This window comes from Chiloscyllium plagiosum, unplaced genomic scaffold (assembly GCF_037043375.1).
Source record: "Chiloscyllium plagiosum isolate Xiang-an unplaced genomic scaffold, Cpla_swu_hap1 HiC_scaffold_38, whole genome shotgun sequence".
In the NCBI taxonomy this organism is placed as follows: Eukaryota; Metazoa; Chordata; class Chondrichthyes; order Orectolobiformes; family Hemiscylliidae; genus Chiloscyllium; species Chiloscyllium plagiosum.
Genome location: NW_028270176.1, coordinates 65,150,471 through 65,170,297, shown reverse-complemented (window position 1 = coordinate 65,170,297; position 19,827 = coordinate 65,150,471).

The window sequence follows — 19,827 nt, the reverse complement described above, 5'->3', positions numbered from 1 at the left end:
GACCCACCCTTCGACCCCGCTCTTCCAGGTCATTAATAAAAATTACAAACAGCAGAGGACCCAGAACTGATCCCTGCGGAACTCCACTTCTAACTGGGCTCCAGGCTGAATATTTACCATCTACCACTACTCTCTGACTTCGACCGGTTAGCCAGTTTACTATCCAACTGGCCAAATTTCCCTCTATCCCATGCCTCCTGACTTTCCGCATAAGCCTACCATGGGGAACCTAATCAAATGCCTTACTAAAATCCATGTATACTACATCCACTGGTCTACCCTCATCCACATGCTTGGTCACCTCCTCAAAGAATTCAATAAGACTTGTAAGGCAAGATCTACCCTTCACAAATCCGTGCTGGCTCTCCCTAATCAAGCAGTGTCTTTCCAGATACTCATAAATCCTAACCCTCAGTACCCTTTCCATTACTTTGCCTACCACCGAAGTAAGACTAACTGGCCTGTAATTCCCGGGGTTATCCCTATTCCCTTTTTTGAACAGGGGCACAACATCCGCCACTCTCCAGTCCCCTGGTATCACCCCTGTTGACAGTGAAGACGAAAAGATCATTGCCAACGGCTCTGCAATTTCCTCTGTTGCTTCCCACATAATCCTAGGATATATCCCGTCAGGCCCGGGGGACTTGTCTATCCTCAAGTTACTCAAAATGTCCAACACATCTTCCTTCCTAACAAGTATCTCCTCTAGATTACCAGTCGGTTTCACACTCTCCTCTTCAACAATACGGTCAACAATATTCGCCACAATCCCATAAGATTTGATTTTGCACACTGGGCTTAGGACTTCAGCAAAAATCTTTCTGAAAATCGCCCTCGTAATCTTACCCTTCCCAATCACCTCTCCCTCAGCCTTCTGTGCTCCAAAATAAACAACTCAACTTACTCAGCCTCTCTCCATAGCTGATATGCTCAATCCCAGGGAACATCCTGGTGAATCTCCTCTGCACCCCTCCAATTCAATTACATCCTTCCTGTAATAAGGTTTCCAGAACGACACATAATAATCCATCTTGGCCGAACCATAGACTTTATAGCTCTGACAATGTATATGTTGATGAATGAAGGCTGCGCCTACGGTTCCCGCTGCCTTCTTAACTAATCTATTAACCTCAGTCAAAAAGTGTGTTGCTGGAAAAGCACAGCAGATCAGCCAGCATCCGAGCAGCAGGAAAGTCGATGTTTCGAGAATAAGCTCTTTACGAGGAATGTGACCCATTATTCCTGATGAAAAGCTTATTTTCGAAACTTCGGCTCTCCAGCTCCTTGGATGCTGCCCGACCGACTGCTTTTCCAAAACTACACTTCGTGATTCTGATCTGAAACATCTGCAGTCCTCACTTTTTCCCTGACTTGATAACCTGTGCAGTCACATTCAGGGATCTGTGGAGAAACACCCTCTGAGCTTCCTAGTGAGCTGCCATTCATTGTATACTTCGATTTTTGGTTCCTTCTTCCAAAGTACATCACCTCATATTTATCAGGGTAACTATCCATCTGATCATCTGACCATTCCATGTGTATCTTCCTGTAACATAAGGCCTTCCTCCTCACTGCCAACCATCTGGCCAATCTTTGTGTCAAATACAAACTTAATTATCACACTCCCCCATCCCCCTACACATTCACATCTGGATCATTTATGAATGTCATAAATAATAAGGGACACAGCATTGATCCCTGTGGTACACCAGGGGACACTGGTCTCCAGTCACACAAACAGCCTTTTGCGTCCACCCTCTGTCTCCTGCCAATAAGACAATGTTTGATGTCACTCACTAAGTTACCCTTGATAGCATGACTTTTTTAAAAAAATCAGTTTCCCAATGGCCTTTGTCAAAGGCCTTACTGAAAAACCATATAAACAACAAGCTCGAAAATATACAATAGCAGTCATTTGGTATGACTTCCCTCTGATGATGTCATGCAGACTATCCTGAATTAAACCTTGCCTCCCGAAATAGAGATCAATTTTCTCCTTTCCTGTTTTCTCCAGTACTTGCCCTAACACTGATCTAATACTTACTGGTTTACAGTTCTCCGTTCTACTTCCACCATCCTTCCTGTAATGTGGGACCACATTAATTGTTCTCCAGTCATCTGGCAGCTCCAACTTCCCGGTGGCCAGATTCGACTTAAAATTTTGAGTCAGGGCCTTTTGTCCTTTGTCTCTAACAGCAGCCTTTGATACAACTCATCCAGACCTGGCAATCAGTGCAATCTTGTACCAGCCAAAGCCTCCGATCTCTGCTCACATCTTATATCAGTCTGTTTAAGAGCTTCCTAATCCATCTTCTTGAATTCTGTCCCTGCAATCTCCTTCTCCGAAGTAAAACAAATATAGAGCTCTCATGTAGCAATCAATCTCCAGCTTCACACACAGAGTGCTCCCTTGGCCTCTAATGGGCCCTAGTTGTTTTCTGATTACTCTGTTCTGATTGATGTACGTGGAGAACATCGTGGGATTCTCCCTAACCTTGCCTGGCAACACATCTCCCCGCCCCTGTGTCAGTCCGTCTCTCTGTGTGAACTTTCTAAGCTTCACTGCATTCTCCTTTCATTTTGGCAATCACTGGAGAACACAAACTGAGTTTCTCCATCAGTTAATCTTGCCTCTAATCAGATAGGCATGAAAGTAACTGTTTAGTTTCTCTGCAATTTCCTAGTTCTCTGCAAGAAATTATCTTTGGATATTCACCATTCCACATGTGTCCTTGCCTTCACTTTCCCATCAAGTATCAAGAGAAGCGTTTGATCATCCTTATGTTTCTTGTTAGTTTGCATTCTTTTTAAATTTCTTTATCAGTTCATTGGTCCTCAAATGTCTCTGAACCCATGGCTTACAACAATATCTGGAATTTTTCTGAGCTGCTTCCTTTGACCTAATGCAACCTTAAACTTATTTTGTTAACTATTGTTAAGTCACCTCACCCCTTTGCTGTTTGAACTGTGGTGGACATGTGTATATTGTACATTTTAAGGTGTTTATTTAAACAACAACCATTGCCTGTCTTCCAGTAAATCTTTTTCATGTACTTCTCCAATTCAATTAAGCTAATTTGCACCTCATATTTTCGTGATTTGCATGACTCAGATTTATGACCACAATTTAAAAAAAAAACTGTTTTGTATTCAGACGTCATATAAAATTCAATAAATTATAATTACTATTCCCGAAGCCTTCTTTTCAGCAGGTTTTTCAATTAGCTCTTCCGATCGCATAACACCAATGTCAAAACAGCCTGACCTCCACCTCAGTGCTCAACATACTGTTAAATAAAACCATCTCAAATACGCTCATGAAATCCCTTTACCCTGCATTATTATTCATGTGGGTTAACGCAGTTTAGATGTAGCTTGAACTTGTTTATTATTACCTTGGCACGCATAGACCTGGGTATCTAATTTCCTGTTTTATAACATACCCAACTTTTGTATAGCAACTTTCACTTTTTATATAACTCCCATCAATCTTTGCTTCTCCTTGTTGTTTCTAAGCTTCACCTTACCAGATTCTGTGGAATCTGACTGATGCGGCCTCCGGGGAGATTAATGGTAGGTTCACATGAGATATTTGGTGAAGCCTATTTGGACGTTGAGATAATCTCGTCACGTTATTCATTCTTCCCAAGTGTTATTATGACTTTTTCACAAGATCTCCCGTTATGCTGGTGGAGTAGAGAAGGACAATGATCTTTCAACAATGCTATGCATTCCCCAAGACAGCTGAGACTGCTCTAAACTGGGTGGGAACTTTACATCAGGTTGGTAAAGTGTTGCTGATGTTGTACACGATCATAATCAGATCACATCTGGAGTAGTGTGTACAGATTTAGTCTCCACATTGAAGAAAGGATATTGTTTTGTTGGAAGCAGTTCAGAGATGGTTCCCTCAACTGATTCCTGCAATCAAGTGATTAACATATAAGGAAAGGATGATCAGATCAGTTTGGATCCAATATGCATAGGAGTTTACAAAATGAAAGATGGTCTTTTTTTTGCATAGAATACCGGAAAGAGTTTGTAACTGAAGCCAATTACACAGCCAATTCCATTTCTCTAGCCTGTTACACAGGAACAGTAGAAGGATATTCAGACCTTCGAACCTGTTACACCAGAACAGGACGAGGTAATTCAGCCACTAGAGCCTATACAGTGACACGAGGAGGTCAGTCAGCCCCTCGAGTCTATAAGGCTGCACGCAGAATAGGCCATGAGGCACCAGTATCCTGTTATGCAGCAACAGGATCAGTCCATTCAGCCTCCTCAAGTCTCTAGCACAGGAACTGGAAGAGATTGGTATACTAGAATAGCATGAGGCCTTTGATCACGAGAATTAAAGAAGGAGTTAAAATTATTTGAGGCTTGCTATGGAAAGGTGGAGGTAATTCACTCATGTGTCTGTTATGTGGGAACAGGAGGAGACAAATCACTCGTTCGAACCCACTTCAGGGATGCAGGAGGATATTGTTCACTATTTGGAGCCTGTTGTGAAGGAAAATGAAGAGACCCTTCAGCCCCTCAAAATGTTAAACAGCAAGAGGAAGATTCCACAATCCCTCAGGGTTCTGACAGATTATCCGGAGGAGAAGGAGATCTTGAATCTGGAGATCAGGACATTCCGGCTATCGAGACTATAATGTAGGAACACCATGGGGAGATTCAGTCCATTGAGCGTATAAACCAGGAACTGAGTGAATCCAGTCAGACACTCATGCCTATTACGCAACAATTGGAGCAGAGATTTTCAAGCTTTGTGCCTGTTACACAGGAACACGGGAAAGGGAACGTAGAGTTTACAAAAAGGGTAGGAATTAGGATAATCACCTTCACTTGTCAATAAAACGTTGTGAACATATTGTTGGGAATTAAGGGAAATTGTGAGAATCCATTATTAATTAATTAACAACAGGGAATTTGCAAAGTTAAACCAAATACATCAGAATCAGCATTATTTTTAAAGAATTTATTTGCTCAAGTTCTTAGAAGATGTGACATGCAAAGTAGACAATAAGGATCCTGGAGAAGCAAAGTATCTGAGTTTTGAAAAGGGACTGATTAGACGCTGCACAAAATATTAAGCTGTAAAATAAGAGGACATGGGTTTGGGAGGAGGTCATTCGCCTGGATAGAGGGCTGGTGCGCCAACAGAATGCAGAGAGATTGAATAGTTGTTTCGTTAATGGTTGGCAACTTTTGGGGTTGCATAGAGTTCAGACCACATGACCCTAAAATTTACCATCTATTGTATCATTTGGATGAGAGTTGAAAAGTGTGGTGCTGGAAAGGCGCAGCAGGCCAGGCATCATCCGAGGAGCAGGAGAATCGACGTTTCGGGAATGTACATTTCTCCAGCTTCCTCATTTCCCCATCTCCCACCTTATCTCAGTCCCAACCCCTGAATGCAGCACCGCCCTCTTGACCTGCAATCTTCTTCCCGATCTCTCCGCCCCCATCCCCTCTCCGGCCTATCACCCTCACCCTCACCTCCGTCCACCTATCGTATTCCCAGTGCCCCAGCCCCAAACACCCCCCTACCTTTTATCTCAGCCCGCTTGGCACAGCAGCCTCAACCTGAAGAAGGCCTTATGCCCGAAAAGTCGATTCTCCTGCTCCTTAGATGCTGCCTGGCGTGCTGCACCTTTCCAGCACCACACCTTACAACCCTGGTCTCCAGCATCTGCAGTCCTCACTTCCTCACTTGGATGAGAGGAGAGAAAATACTAAAGCCTCATTTTCAGCTGACACTAAAACAAGTGAAAAAGTAGGGTGATGTAATGAAGATGTAGAACATTTACAAATGGGCATGAACAGTTTAGATGAGTGTGCCACCACTCGCAACTAAAATTTAATGTGGATAATATGGGATTAACCATTTTGGTCAGAGGAATCGAACATGTTATGGACATGGAGAGCAACTTCTGAGTGATTATGAGCAGAGGCATCTGGGTGTCCTTGTGCATACCACAGAAAACTTACATGGGGGTACAGCAGGGAATGAGAAAGGCAAGTGTAATTTCAGCATTTACTTGTAAAAGAATAGAGTATAAAGGGAGGGAAGAATTACTGCAATTCTGCAAGGTATTAGGGAGACTGTAACTGACGTACTGTGTTCAGGTTTGGTACCCTGACTGCAGAAAGTACGTAGTTACAATGAAATTGCTGATCAATTAATTAGATTGATTCCAGAGATGAATTTTTCTTTTAAGGAGAATTTGAGCAGTTCAGATCTATACTCTCTGGAATTTAGAAGAATGAGAGGAGACCTCATTGAGGTCTGGAGGATGTTAAAGGTGATTGACCATGTCGGTGTGGAGTGGATATTTCCTATTGTGGAGCAAACTAGAACAAGAGATCATAGTTTTAGGATTAGGCAGATCAGATTTAAAACAGGGGTGAGGAGAATTTACTTATCTCAAAGGGTTGTGACTCTGTGTAATTCACTACCCCAAATTGCAGGGGATGCTGGGACATTGAGTAAATAAAGGGGTATGGAGAGTGGGCAGGAACGTTGGACTGAGACCGCGATGATGTCAACCATGATTGTATTCAATGGCGGAACAGTCTCACGGGGCTGGATTGCTGACTGATGCTCCTCGTTCTTATTCAGCCCTTCGACGTTATTACGCAAGAATGGGGGGGACTGGTTATCAGACAGGAAGCAGGCACTCCGCATAAATCTGTCTTAATCAGTTCCACAGAACGTGACCAGTGTTGACACACAGTGACCAGTGCAGGGTCCTCAACTGTTTCTAATAGATATCAATGATCAAGGTGATAGAACCGAAGTGCTGCGACTAAGTTTGGTGATGACACTAAGATAAGCAAGACATTAAGTTATCAAGAGAATGTGGAGAGTCCGCAAATTGATATGAAAGGTAAAGTCAATGAATAATACTTTGTCAAGTGGAATATAACGGGATATATAACCTGCCAGCTTTTTCAGGGAGAATGGAAGGCAAGATGTTTCTGAAATGGAGAGGGATTACACGATATAGTGATACAATGTGTACTGGAGAGTTCACTCTGACCCATTCAGACATGGGAAGTGTTGCTCCATCTCCCTGACAGTCTGCTCCCTGGCATTCCCAGTGGACCTATTGCTCTCAGTACACACGGGATAGTTTGATGTGGTTAGTTGGCGGTATGGAGTGGTCGTGGGAGGGTGTTGTGAGCCGTGTACCAAGGGGACAGCCGTTATCCGAAAGGCTATCCTTTCTTTCCGAATGGAGACTCAAAGACGATGGGAATAGCTGACTGTTTCTGAATGAAGAGGCAGTGGCTGCTACCAGCACAGTGGGTATTCACCAACATGATGTACTGTGCATGGGCACACTGTTACATTAATGAGGTTAGAGTTCCTTCAGTTCCTGTAGCTCTCCTCATTAACATGGGGACCCCACAGCGCCATGTACATTATCGGGAATCCTGCTATGCTGAGAAAACACGGATACACCCGCCAATTCTCTGCTGAGAGAGAAAACACTCAACTCATCCAGTATATATATCCTCCGTCACCAAATGGTGACATTGATGCTGAGATATTGGGAGATGATGACTATGTCTCAGTCCTGCTTGGAAAGTTCTGGATCATAGAAGCTGACTGAAACTGTGACCGTAACAGTCACTGGCAGCACCATCTTCCCCTTGGTGTGAAGCTGCAGGTCGTGTTGAAGGAGGTGACACCCCGCTCTGTGCCCAGCTCCTTGTTCAGTCAGGGACCCCTCACACTCTGCTCCAGGGTTAAGTGGAGCATGGAAAGCTGTTCCTGGAAAACACCTGGTGGATCCAGCAGACCCCTTTCCCCACACACACTAACTTCCGTAATTTCAGAGCTTCCCCTCTCTGCAACCTCTGTTTCATTTGTTGTTCATGTTACACACCCAGATGCTGTAACTACAGTCCCCAGGCTCCACACACAGTTGGTTCACCAAATCCTCAGGTCTCCCTGAATATCTGAGACAGCTCCAGCAAACCATCCCCAGCCCCTCCACTAACTTTTCAATAACAGGAGACAATCAGAAGCCCCGCAGCTACAAGTGTTATGGACCAGGCCTGACCACCTCAAAATATTTTAAACTGGCAGCCTCGACCATAACTTTTTCTTACTTTAAGTGTAGATGGGAACTGAGTGTTCCAGATGTGTTGCAACTGGTCACTCACTCAATGTGAAGCAAAATGCAATCCATTCAAAGGTTCCTATTAAGACACAATCAAAGAGAAGGAAAATTTGGGATAGCTCCTCTACTGGAATACCTATGCAAACAATAAATACGGTGCCTTCTACTAATTTACTGTGCTAATACAGGAACATCCCATGAACAAACCGCTGCATAAAGGTAAATTCGAACACAAAATCGTATGTTATTTTTTCCAATCCAGTAGGAAGCAACTATAAGCGAGTTTTCAGAGAGAATAGCAGCTTCTGAATGCTGCAGCTAAAAACAAAACGAGAAAACCTGGTCTGGGAGAGGTGGCCATTGCCCTTCCCTTGTTACCAACGTTTTAATAAAACCTAAACACCTTCTCAGTTGTTTACTTAAGCTGTTTTCAGGCGGAAGTTCGGCATCTCAGCCTTTAAGACCTATTTTCAAGAAAACAAAACAAAGAGAAAATAGCTTTTTTAAAGTGATAGCATGGTCACAACTAACCGTTTGAAAAACAAAAAGAACCAACAATATACAAAGATGGCCTCATTTTAAACCAATTATTCTTACTGGTTCAGTAGACTACAATACATATGTCTTGCATTGACACTAAGCATGCAAACATTCACAACTCCATTCTATTTCAGTCAGTTTACTTTTGCCACAGAACGCTTCTGTTTTCCTTCATCCAAGTCTCGACAACTTGTCAGCGAGTACAGTTTCTCGTCATGTCACTTGAATAACTTCCAAATTGAATGGCAAAAATATTAACTCTATCTGAACAGATTGGAAGTTTTCTTCCTAAACTTCTCGAAAGACCTTCAGGCGTTATGATCAGTATATGTATACTTGTGTCAGACACGTTATTGGCAATTTAAATGCTGAAATGTTGTAATGCCAACACCAAGCTCAAGGCAGTTGTGAAATATTTCTGTTGATGGTTCCACTGGACACTCCAACCACACGTTACATAATGGAGCACTTCTCATCTCCCTCATAGTCCTTCTCAATGACATATCTCCTCATGTCTCAGCTTAAAAGATTTACATGTTTCTGTACCTCTTAATGCTGTAACCCCTTTCCCTGCTACTCCTGGCATATGCCACGAAACCTTACGCACAGGCATACATTTTAAAATCTTGCACATTCTTCTCAAGCTCTCCCAGAAGCCAAACTTTGATTTATGGACCAAGTGAAAGCCATTAGCCATTTCAGATTCTAATCATGTCATTTCAACTCTCTGCTCTTCCACATGAGTTTTCACGACTGCAGGAAGTGAGTTTTTTTTAACTCCTCCAAAGTAAGAATCTCTCTAAGAGTATTATAATTGCTCTGTTTTTAATACCCTGACTAATCTTTCAAAATTACTTTGGTTGATCCTTTCAAACTCAATGTACGTTTAACCAGGGGCACAATTTTACATTCTAAAACACTGTCTGTAGGCTTCTAGCACAAGCTCATATGCACTTCAGATGGCTTTCTTCACTTCCTCATACTGGCTAGATACCTCTTTCGAGAGGGATGCAAATACCCAACTCCTTATACCTAGCAGCTTTGTTTAGATCAACTAAATCTACATGGTCAATGGCCACTGCATTCGTGTAGCCACTTTCTCAAATGAAGTTGTAAAGACTTCTACATCATTGTCATCAAATTTAGACAATGTCTGTACATATTTAAACAGATCCCCATCAGGCCTTTGGCTGCCATAGCGTTGCTCATCCTCCTGGTCTGTGAGAGGTGGCAATTGTTATCAATATATACATCAGGAGCATCTCAGAACTGACAGCCAGACTCCCGCGACCCCTAGGACTCATAACAGCACACAAACCAACAGCCACGCTCAGACAACAACTCACCAGAACGAAGGACCCGATACCCAACTTGAGCAAAACTAATGTAGTATACAAAATACCATGCAAGGACTGCACAAAACTCTATATAGCAATAATAGGAAGACAGCTAACAATCCGCATACATGAACATCAACTAGCCACGAAACGACACGACCAGCTATCCCTAGTAGCCACACACGCAGACAACAAGCAACATGAATTCGACTGGGACAACACTACTATCATAGAGCAAGCCAGACAGAGAACAGCCAGGGAAATCCTAGAGGCATGGCATTCATCCACAAACTCCATCAACAAATACATCGACCTGGACCCAATATACCAACCACTACAGCGGACAGCTGAAACTGACAACTGGAAGTGGCAGGGACAGACCACTATAAACACCGGAGGAAACATTAAAGAAGCGCTTCGCAGGAGGCTCCCAAGCACTGATGATGTCGCCTAGCCAGGGGAAGAAACGTTTGCAACAAAAACTTCCAGCTCGGCGAACAGAACCACAACAGTACTCCTATGTTATTAACTTCAGCCGGTTGCAGTCGGCAGTTCGGCCTTTAAGATCTCTCTTTAAAGAAAAGGAGACAATAACCTTTTTTTAAAAGTGACAACATTGTCAGAGATGTTAGATACCTTTACAATAATACTCAAGGGGATTCTTCGTTTTACTGACCACACATTCAACTCAGAAGGAAAAACACAAAGGTCAGACGTTCAGTGGACAGGCACAGACCATCTTCCAAAGACGTGAGTCAAAACTGCTGAAACCCCTACCCAACATGGAACACCACATGGGACACACCGGGAAGTGAACAACAGCCTGACACACACACACACCTCTGAAATGGAGCATCACATGAGACATACCGGGAAGTTAACTTCAGCCCGACACACACTTTCACCCCCGACATGGAACACCACTTGGGACACACTGGGAAGTTAAAAACGGCCCAAGACACACCATTTCACTGTTTCTGAGCTTCACACTGTCAGCACTCGATACACTAGGGAGCCAAATACCAAGGCCACGGAAAGATACAGAGGGACAGATAGATTCACATTAAAGACAGAAATAGACAGTTAATTAACTGAAAACATGTTGTGGAAACAGACAGTTAATTAACTGAAAACATGTTGTGGAGAAAAAGACTGGGCAGTGGGACTAAATGGAGGATTGAACCCTTAAAGAGCAAAATTGCAAGAATGAGAATATTGAATAAAGGTATTTTCAGATCAGCTGAAATGGTTTGTTTCAGCAAATTCTGAATCTACTACAGAACACTTCAAACAACATACGCTGGGAAAAGATGACAGACCAACATGGGGAGCTGTGCAGACTATGCTAGTGCATTGCACAGTAAACTGGATTATCTGCCCAGCATGGGGAGTATTGCAAACCTTTACTATCATATGGGAACGATACACAGATCAAATACACACAGCAGTGGAAGATTCCTATCTCCAATGGACCAGTACAATGTGTGTGTGTGTGTGTGTGTGTGTGTGTGTGTGTGTGTGTGTGTGTGTGTGTGTGTGTGTGTGTGTGTGTGTGTGTGTGTGTGTGTGTGTGTGTGTGTGTGTGTGTGTGTGTGTGTGTGTGTGTGTGTGTGTGTGTTGGGGGCGTGCATTTGGCATAGTTGAATGTGAAAATCATTGTTTGAGAGAAAATACACTTGAAGGAAACCAGGTTAAATATGAACCACTGGTAGGGATTTGGATAATCGACACAAATAGACTGAGGGAACCTTCACGGACAGATGAGTTAAAGTATTTGAGAATATTAGAATAAAGGCATTGCCAGACACAATAACGATACAGGTCAATGTGCGCAGGAATGTCAGATGGATGGTATTTTGGGATGAGTTCGAATCAGATTTGTTTCTGCAGGATTCAACCCGAGAGTGTCAGCAGCAGATTGTTGTCATCATTAAGTCTGTATTTCACAGCTCAAGGTTCAAACAGCAGATGAGTTAAGCCAGTGAAGTATATTCTGTCACAGTGAGTAGTTAAAGTTAATAATTGTCAGGGCATGGTGTCAGAAATCAGCTCATGGCCAAATGGATCACCAAAGATGTGATTCATCTGTTTTAACCACCACCTACAAGTTCCCCTTCAAGCGACTCAGTACCCTGACTTGGAGATATACAGTAACTGAGTCAAATTCCTGGAATTCCATCGGTACCAGCATTATAGGTCAACTGACAACAAATAGACTGCAGCGATTCAAGAAGGCAGCTCACCATCACCTTCTCATGGTCAAATAAGGATGGGTTATCAATGCGGGCCAGCCAGCAATGCTCAGGTCCGAAAAATGAATGAAAAAAATATTGGCCAAGGATGAGTTGGAGTCCCAGGAAGGAAATGGAGTTAGTAAACATAATAGAGATCAATAACCTCCACGATCCCAATATTTAAATAACAAGGACGGTGAGAAAATGGTTCACATCTGAAACTGAGTAGGTCAACATAGAGACCTATGAGTAACACTGCCAGAAGCAAGGAGGGAGAAAGTAATTGAACAAGTTCACTGATGCAGTTAGTCGTAGTCTACAGAGTGAGTATCTGGATTCAGAGTCTCAACATGATCAATAATAGTGCCAAGAAGTCAAGACGATCTGAATGAATAGCAGTCATAACTAGTTTATAGAAAAATATATCTGGACCGTGAGACTTAACAGGGACACCAAAGATAGACAGGAGAGGATAATAAAAATATTGAATAATGTGAAGAGCATAATAGATCCGTGAATATAATAACAAAAAATCATAATATGTAGAAAGAAACCAAACATAATAGGATAAAGTCCTGTCCATTGTTGTAACATTCCAGTTCAACGTTCTCAGATTCGGTTCCATTGTTGGAACATTCCAGTTCAACGTATTCAGATTCGGTTCCATTGTTGTAACATTCAAGTCTAATATTCTCAGATTCTGATCTCTCCTCACCCTCTCTCTGGAGCTACTGATCCATGTCAGTGCTGTGGGTGATGCTCCTACTCATACTATGGCATGACACATTGAATGGAGCCCATTTATCATTAGTAGATGGAAAACATCCACTGGGATAATTATAGTCTGAGGGGGAGGTGAGGGTGAGGGGAGGTGAGGGTGAGGGTGAGGGAGAGGTGAGGGTGAGGGGGAGGTGAGGATGCAGGTTTTCCAATCCTTGCAGTTGCAGGGGAAGTGGCCAGGAGTGGAGGAGGGTTTGTGGGTGGCGTGGACCTGACAAGGGAGTCACACCTGGAATGTTCTTTATGGAACGTAGATCGGTTAGGGAGGGAAATGTATCCCTGATGGTGGGGTCTGTTTGTAGGTGGATCAAATGGGGGTGGATAACGCTTTGTATCTGGAGGTTTGGTGGGATGCAAGGCGAGGAATAGGGTGTTCTTTTCCTGTTGAGTTTGGAGGTATGGAATTCGAAGACGAAGGTTCAGGAAGTGGATGAGATGCTCTGGATGGCATCGTTGACCATGTGGGAGGGGAAATTACAGTCTTTGAAGAAGGAGGCCATCTGGGATATACACTAGGTTTAGAGTGTGATGCTGGAAAGGCACTGCAGGTCAGGCAGCATCCAAGGATCGGGAAAATTCGACATTTCGTGCAAAAGCCCTTAATCAGGAATCAGGCTTTTGCCTGATACTTCGATTTTCCTGCTCCTCGGATGCTGCCTGACCTGCTGTGATTTTCCAGCACCCAAACTCTTGACACTAATCTCCAGCATCTGCAATATTCACTGTCGCCTACACACTATGTTCAGCCATTTCTGCAATAGAGTCATTAATTCTGCTCTCACTGCTATAGGAAAAATATTGTTCTATTACAAGCTGGGCTGTTTTCCCTGGAGGTCGGAGGCTGAGGGCTGACCTTATAGAGGTTTACAAAATTATGAGGGGCATGGATAGGATATATAGACAAAGTCTTTTCCCTTGGGTCGGGGAGTCCCGAACTAGACGGTATAGGTTTAGGGTGAAAGGGGAATGATATAAAAGAGACCTAAGGGGCAACTTTTTCACGCAGAGGGTGATACGTGCATGGAATGATCTGCCAGAGGAAGTGGTGGAGTTTCGTACAATTGCAACATTTAAGAGATATTTGGATGTGTCGATGAATAGGAAGGGTTTGAAGGAATATGAGCTGGCTGCTGGCAGGTGGGACTAGATTGGGTTGGCATATCTGGTCGGTGTGGTCAGGTCGGACCGAAGGGTCTGTTTCCATGCTGTACATCACTATGACTATAAATATGTTGACGGTTTGGAGGCCGGGACAGGTGATGTTGAGCTACAGAGATAGTATGAATAGGCTGGGGCTATATTACCTCGACTGTTGAGTCTGAGAAGTGACCTTACTGAGGTTTATAGCAGTGAATCCCGATTCTCCAAGTTGAGCAATGCCAAAGGACAGGGAAACAGTTCTCCACATTAAAACTGGACAATTACTCATGGTACAAGTTACTGAACTATGGAGGTAGACTGAAGGATGGGACTGGCTGGAGGAGATAGAATTTGGACGGTCCAATCAGATGATTGAGAACAAAAATAAAGGCATTGCCATATCCAGTGAAATGGTTCGTTATGTCAGATTCTCAAACCACCTAACAGAACCAGACCAGACACCATAAACCCAGAGGAGATAATTGTCCAACATGGAGCACTGTGCAGACCAGGCTGGTGCCCTGTGCAATACAAACCACAATCTACCCAGAGTGGAAAGGTATGCAGACCACAGAAGTGCATTAATGTATAAACCCAGATGGGATATATGACCCGGGTGTTGAACTGTGTCAATCACCCCAGTACATTTGTTAGATCGCTGCCCAGTGTGAGGTAACTTGCAGCCCATACTGGAACTGACAGGATGTGAATCTCCCGTCCATTTCCAGCTCACCATTTACACTATGCCATGACAAGGGGTGCTGTGGGTATGAGAATCGTTGCCAGAGAGAGATCGTCGGGGAATCAGTTGAGCTATCCCTAAATGAGAGGGGTTTGGGGTTTAGACAGAGAGAGCGAGTTTCAAAGACAATGTCATGGAAGGATGTGCTCACAGGTTCCAGAATGCTGAAATGTTGATAGTCCAATAGTTTTCTGCAACATAAGCCAGTGTTTACAGGAATGATGGGCGAATGGGATATTGGTGTGAGGTCAGATGATGGAGAGTTTTGGACAAACCTTTGTTCTGCAGCTTTGTAACTGGGAGTAGGACCAGCAGAGTTATCGACTCATTGGACTGAATCTAAAAATAATTTGTCTCAGTGACATTTTCATTGAGTGTGACAGGGATCATCTGCACGAGGCCGAACTAATTTCCTGGTGCTTATCTTACCGAACTCACCTCATCTCATGGTGACCCCTCATTCAAGGCCAGCCCGATTCTCCCACCCATCATGACTGCAGGTAATCACTATCGCCCGAAAGCCCCTGGATATTCCACGATCCCTGGCACTGGTGCCAGCTTTAAAAGGTCAATGGGCACATAGTTGAGCTTGCTCAGTTCGGAGCTGCCCCGCACAGTTTACCCCAAACATGGCAGATAAGGGGAAATTACACCACGGTTTTTCAACAGGGGCATGGAGGTCCTGGTGAATGGGCCAGAACAGAGGGGGATCATTCTCTTCCCAGAGGGGGCCACACCAACAGACCCACCGAGCATGGTCTGAGCTCCCCAGCCAGCTCAGTGCAATATCTGCAGTCTGATGAAATGCAATTCTCACATTAAACGCACTGGCAGTTCAGTTCCGTTGCCCCCGGCACAACTTAGAAGCCGTGGCCCTGGTGCCATTTTCTTTTTGTGTCGAGTTGGTACAAATGGAATCCCCACCGTTTCGGTGGGCAGGAGAGTGGGCTCGCAACACATCGTCAGCACCACCTCCCAGGAAAGGAGCATGGAGACTCCCTCCAACACCTCCTCAGATACTGAAACGAATCTGTGAGATTTACTGTTCTCCCCACTTGTCCTGATGTCTTCAATAATCTGTGCTCATATACACCCAGGGCCTTCTGTTGCTGCACCCCTTTTATAACCATACACCCTGTTTTATACTGTATTTCAATGTCCTTCCTACTGAAGTGCATCACCTCACACTGCTCTGCCTTAATCCTCATCTGCCATAAACTTGAAAACTACACCAACGTGTCACTGTCTTGTTGGAGTTCCACACTGTCCATCACAAACTTTATAATTCTTCCAAGTTTGTTATCTTCAAATTTTGAAATTGTCCTACAGTCACACGCCACACAGAAATACTGACTCATTCACTATTGTGAGCAAGTGCAATATTTACACACTCCCTGAGGACAGACTTAAATACTGACACACATCAGACAAAGCAAGTGAAATATTGACAAGGTCACCGTGGAGCAAGAGTAATACCGACAGACGCTCCATGTCTGTATTAATTTCTGTGTAGTAACGAGTGTCTCTAAATCTCTGTATCGGTGTGTGTGTGTATCTGTGTGTGTCAGTGTGGGGCGAGTCTGGTGCTTACAGTGATGTAATATAAGCCTGACACGAATTATGAGGAAAGGTCACTCGACCTAAAAGGTTAACTTTCATATCTGTCCACAGATGCTGCCAGACCTGCTGAGCTTTATTTTGTTGGCAGTCTCTGCTGGTCTCCCCACACCACTGTACAGCTTGGACTAAAGGGTAAAAGTCATCAGGGATTCAGTTTACGAGGGACAGAGGGAGGGCAGCAGCTCACAGCATCATCAACACACACACACACACACACACATCGACAGACACAGACACGCAGACACACACACATAACATGTGCAGAGAGATAGATACACACAGAGGGGCACACAGAGATACATATTAGATTAGATTGCTTACAGTGTGGAAACAGGCCCTTCGGCCCAACAAGTCCACACCGCCCCGCAGAAGCGCAACCCACCCATACCCCGACATTTACCCCTTACCTAACACTACGGGCAATTTAGCATGGCCAATTCACCTGACCTGCACAGCTTTGGACTGTGGGAGGAAACCGGAGCACCGGAGGAAACCCACGCAGACACGGGGAGAACGTGCAAACTCTACACAGTCAGTCGCCTGAGGTGGGAATTGAACCCGGTTCTCTGGCGCTGTGAGGCAAAAGTGCTAACCACTGTGCCACCATGCCGCCCACACACACATAAATCGACAAGCGCGGACAGAAATGCGCAGATGCATGCTTAGGCATACAAACACACTTGAAGTCAGAGAGTTACACTGAGTGTTTGTAAACAGACCTATCGGCCCATACAGTCCATACGGATGATAATCTCAAACTAAACCAGTCCCATCTGCCTGCGCTTAGACCATATTTTCCCAAACCTTCTCTTATACTTGCACTTAATCAAAGGTCTTTTAAACGTTGTAACTTTACCCACATCCATTACTTCTCAGGACGTTCATTCCATACACGAACCAAATGGTGTGTAATCAAATGCGTTTCATGGGCACTGATCAGGTGTACACGAGAACTCAGTGGGAAGCTTGGGAAGTAAGTGCTGGGAATCTTTGTTGACATGTACTTATCATCAACAGCCGCAGGTGAGGTGCAGGAAGTTATGAGGTTGATTAACGTGGTGCCATTATTAAACAAACTGGGATGGAAAAGGCAGGGAACAACAGACCGGTGAGCATGACATCGGTGGTGGGCAAGATGTTGGAGAGAATCCTGAGGGACAGGATGTACATGTATTTGGAAAGGCAAGGACTGATTCGAGATAGCCAACATGGCTTTGTGCATGCGAAACCATGTTTCACAAACGTGATTATTTTTGTTTGAAGAAATAATGAAAACGATTAATGAATGCAGGGCAGTGCACGTGATCTATATGGACTTCAGTAAGGCGTCCGACAAAGTTACCATTGGTAGACTGGTGAGCAAGATGAGATCTCATAGAATACAAGGATAACGAACGATTTGGATACTGTTCTGGCTTGAAGATAGAAGACAGAAGGTGGCGGTGGTGGGTTGCTTTTCATACTGGAGGCCTGTGAGCAATGGAGTGCCACAAAGGTGGGTGCTGGGTCCACTGCTATTTGTCATTTATATAAATGATTTGGGTATGACATAGGGGGCATGATTAGTAATTTTATAGATGACACCAAAATCGGAGGTGCAGTGGACAGAGAAAAAGGTTACCTCAGAGTACAACGGGATCTTGATCAGATGGACCAATGGGCTGAGGAGTGGCAGGTGGAGTTTAATTTAGATAAATGTGAAGTACTGCATTTTGGAAAGGAAAATCAAGGCTTGGCTTATACAATTAATGGTAAGTTCCTGGGGAGTGTTGCTAAACAAAGAGACCTTGGGGTGCAGATTCATAGTATTTTGAAAGTGGAGTCGCAGGTTTACAGGATAGTGAAGAAGGTGTTTGATATGATTGTCGCTATTGGTCAGTGCATTGAATATAAGGTTTGGGAGGTCATATTGCGGCTGTAGAGAACTTTGGTTAGGCCACTATTGAATATTTCGTGCAATTACGGTCTCGATTTAGAGGAAGGATGTATGAAACCTGAAAGGATTCGGAAAAGATTTACAAACATATTGCCAGGGTTGGAGGTTTTGAGATTTATGGAGAGGCCTAATAGGCCGTTTATTTTTTTTCCCCTGGAGCACCAGCAGTTGAGAGGTGATCTTAGAGTAGTACGTTCCAAAGCTGGAGGGCATTGTTTGAATGTGAGAGGGGAAAGACTTAAAAGGGATCTAATGGGTACTGGTTTCAAATAGAGAGTACTGTGTATGTAACGAGCTGCCAAAGGAAGTTGTGGAGGCTGGTACAATTACAACATTTAAAAGGCATCTGCATGGACACATGAATAAGAAGCGTTTAGGGGATATGGGCCAAATGCTAGCAAATGAACTACGTTAGTTAAGGACGTCTGGTCGGCAGGGACGAGTTGGATAGAAGAGTCTGTTTCCATGCTGGACAGCTCTGCGACAATATATATTCTGTAAACATTTCTCCTGTCATCTTCAAATTACCCGCTCGTCTTGAAATCCACCACCCTAAGGAAAGGACACCTGCCATCCAACATTATCTATACCCCTCATTGTTTTATAAACCTCTATAAGGTTGATAAGATCTCAAATTTCTACGCTGTAGTGGAAAAGCTCCCAGTCCAACAAGACGGTCCTTATAACATAAACACTCCATTCCTGGCAATAGCCTGGTAAATTCTTTTTGAACCATCTCTGGTTTAATAATGTCCAAAATGTAACTGGGTGACCAGAACTACATACAGGACTTCAGGAGAATGTCCTGCACAACCTGAAGATAATGTTCCACCTGCCGTACGCAAAGGTCTGAGAAATGAAGGTCAGCAAGGTAATCACACTGCCTACACATGATGCAAACGTCAAAGAAATAACCAGAACCATAGATCTCTCTGTTCTATAACGTTATCAATGGTCCGACATTTAATTGTAGATGTCCTCTCCTTGTTTGTTTTACCAAATTGCGATACTTTGCATTCATTGAAATTAAAATCTATCTACCATTCCTCAGAACAGTGAGTGATAGTACCAGCGAAGAAAGGCTGGACAGTAATCAGCTGCCTTGTATCATTTCGTGGTTTTAAGAAGAGGGCAGTCACACGTTAGAGGCGGGAAAGAGTGATTGGTGTTTTTGGATCCAGAAAGTATGCTCTTTCTTCGTCTCTGGTGTCCAGTAATAAATCTCTATTGCAGACCCTTTATAGTGCAGACTGTATCTGCAGGATGTCTTTCCCTCATTTGCAGATATCAGATAATAGTCACTTAAGATGGAAATCATAGCCAAGCAATTAACCATCTTCATAGTTTATCTCGAAGGCAG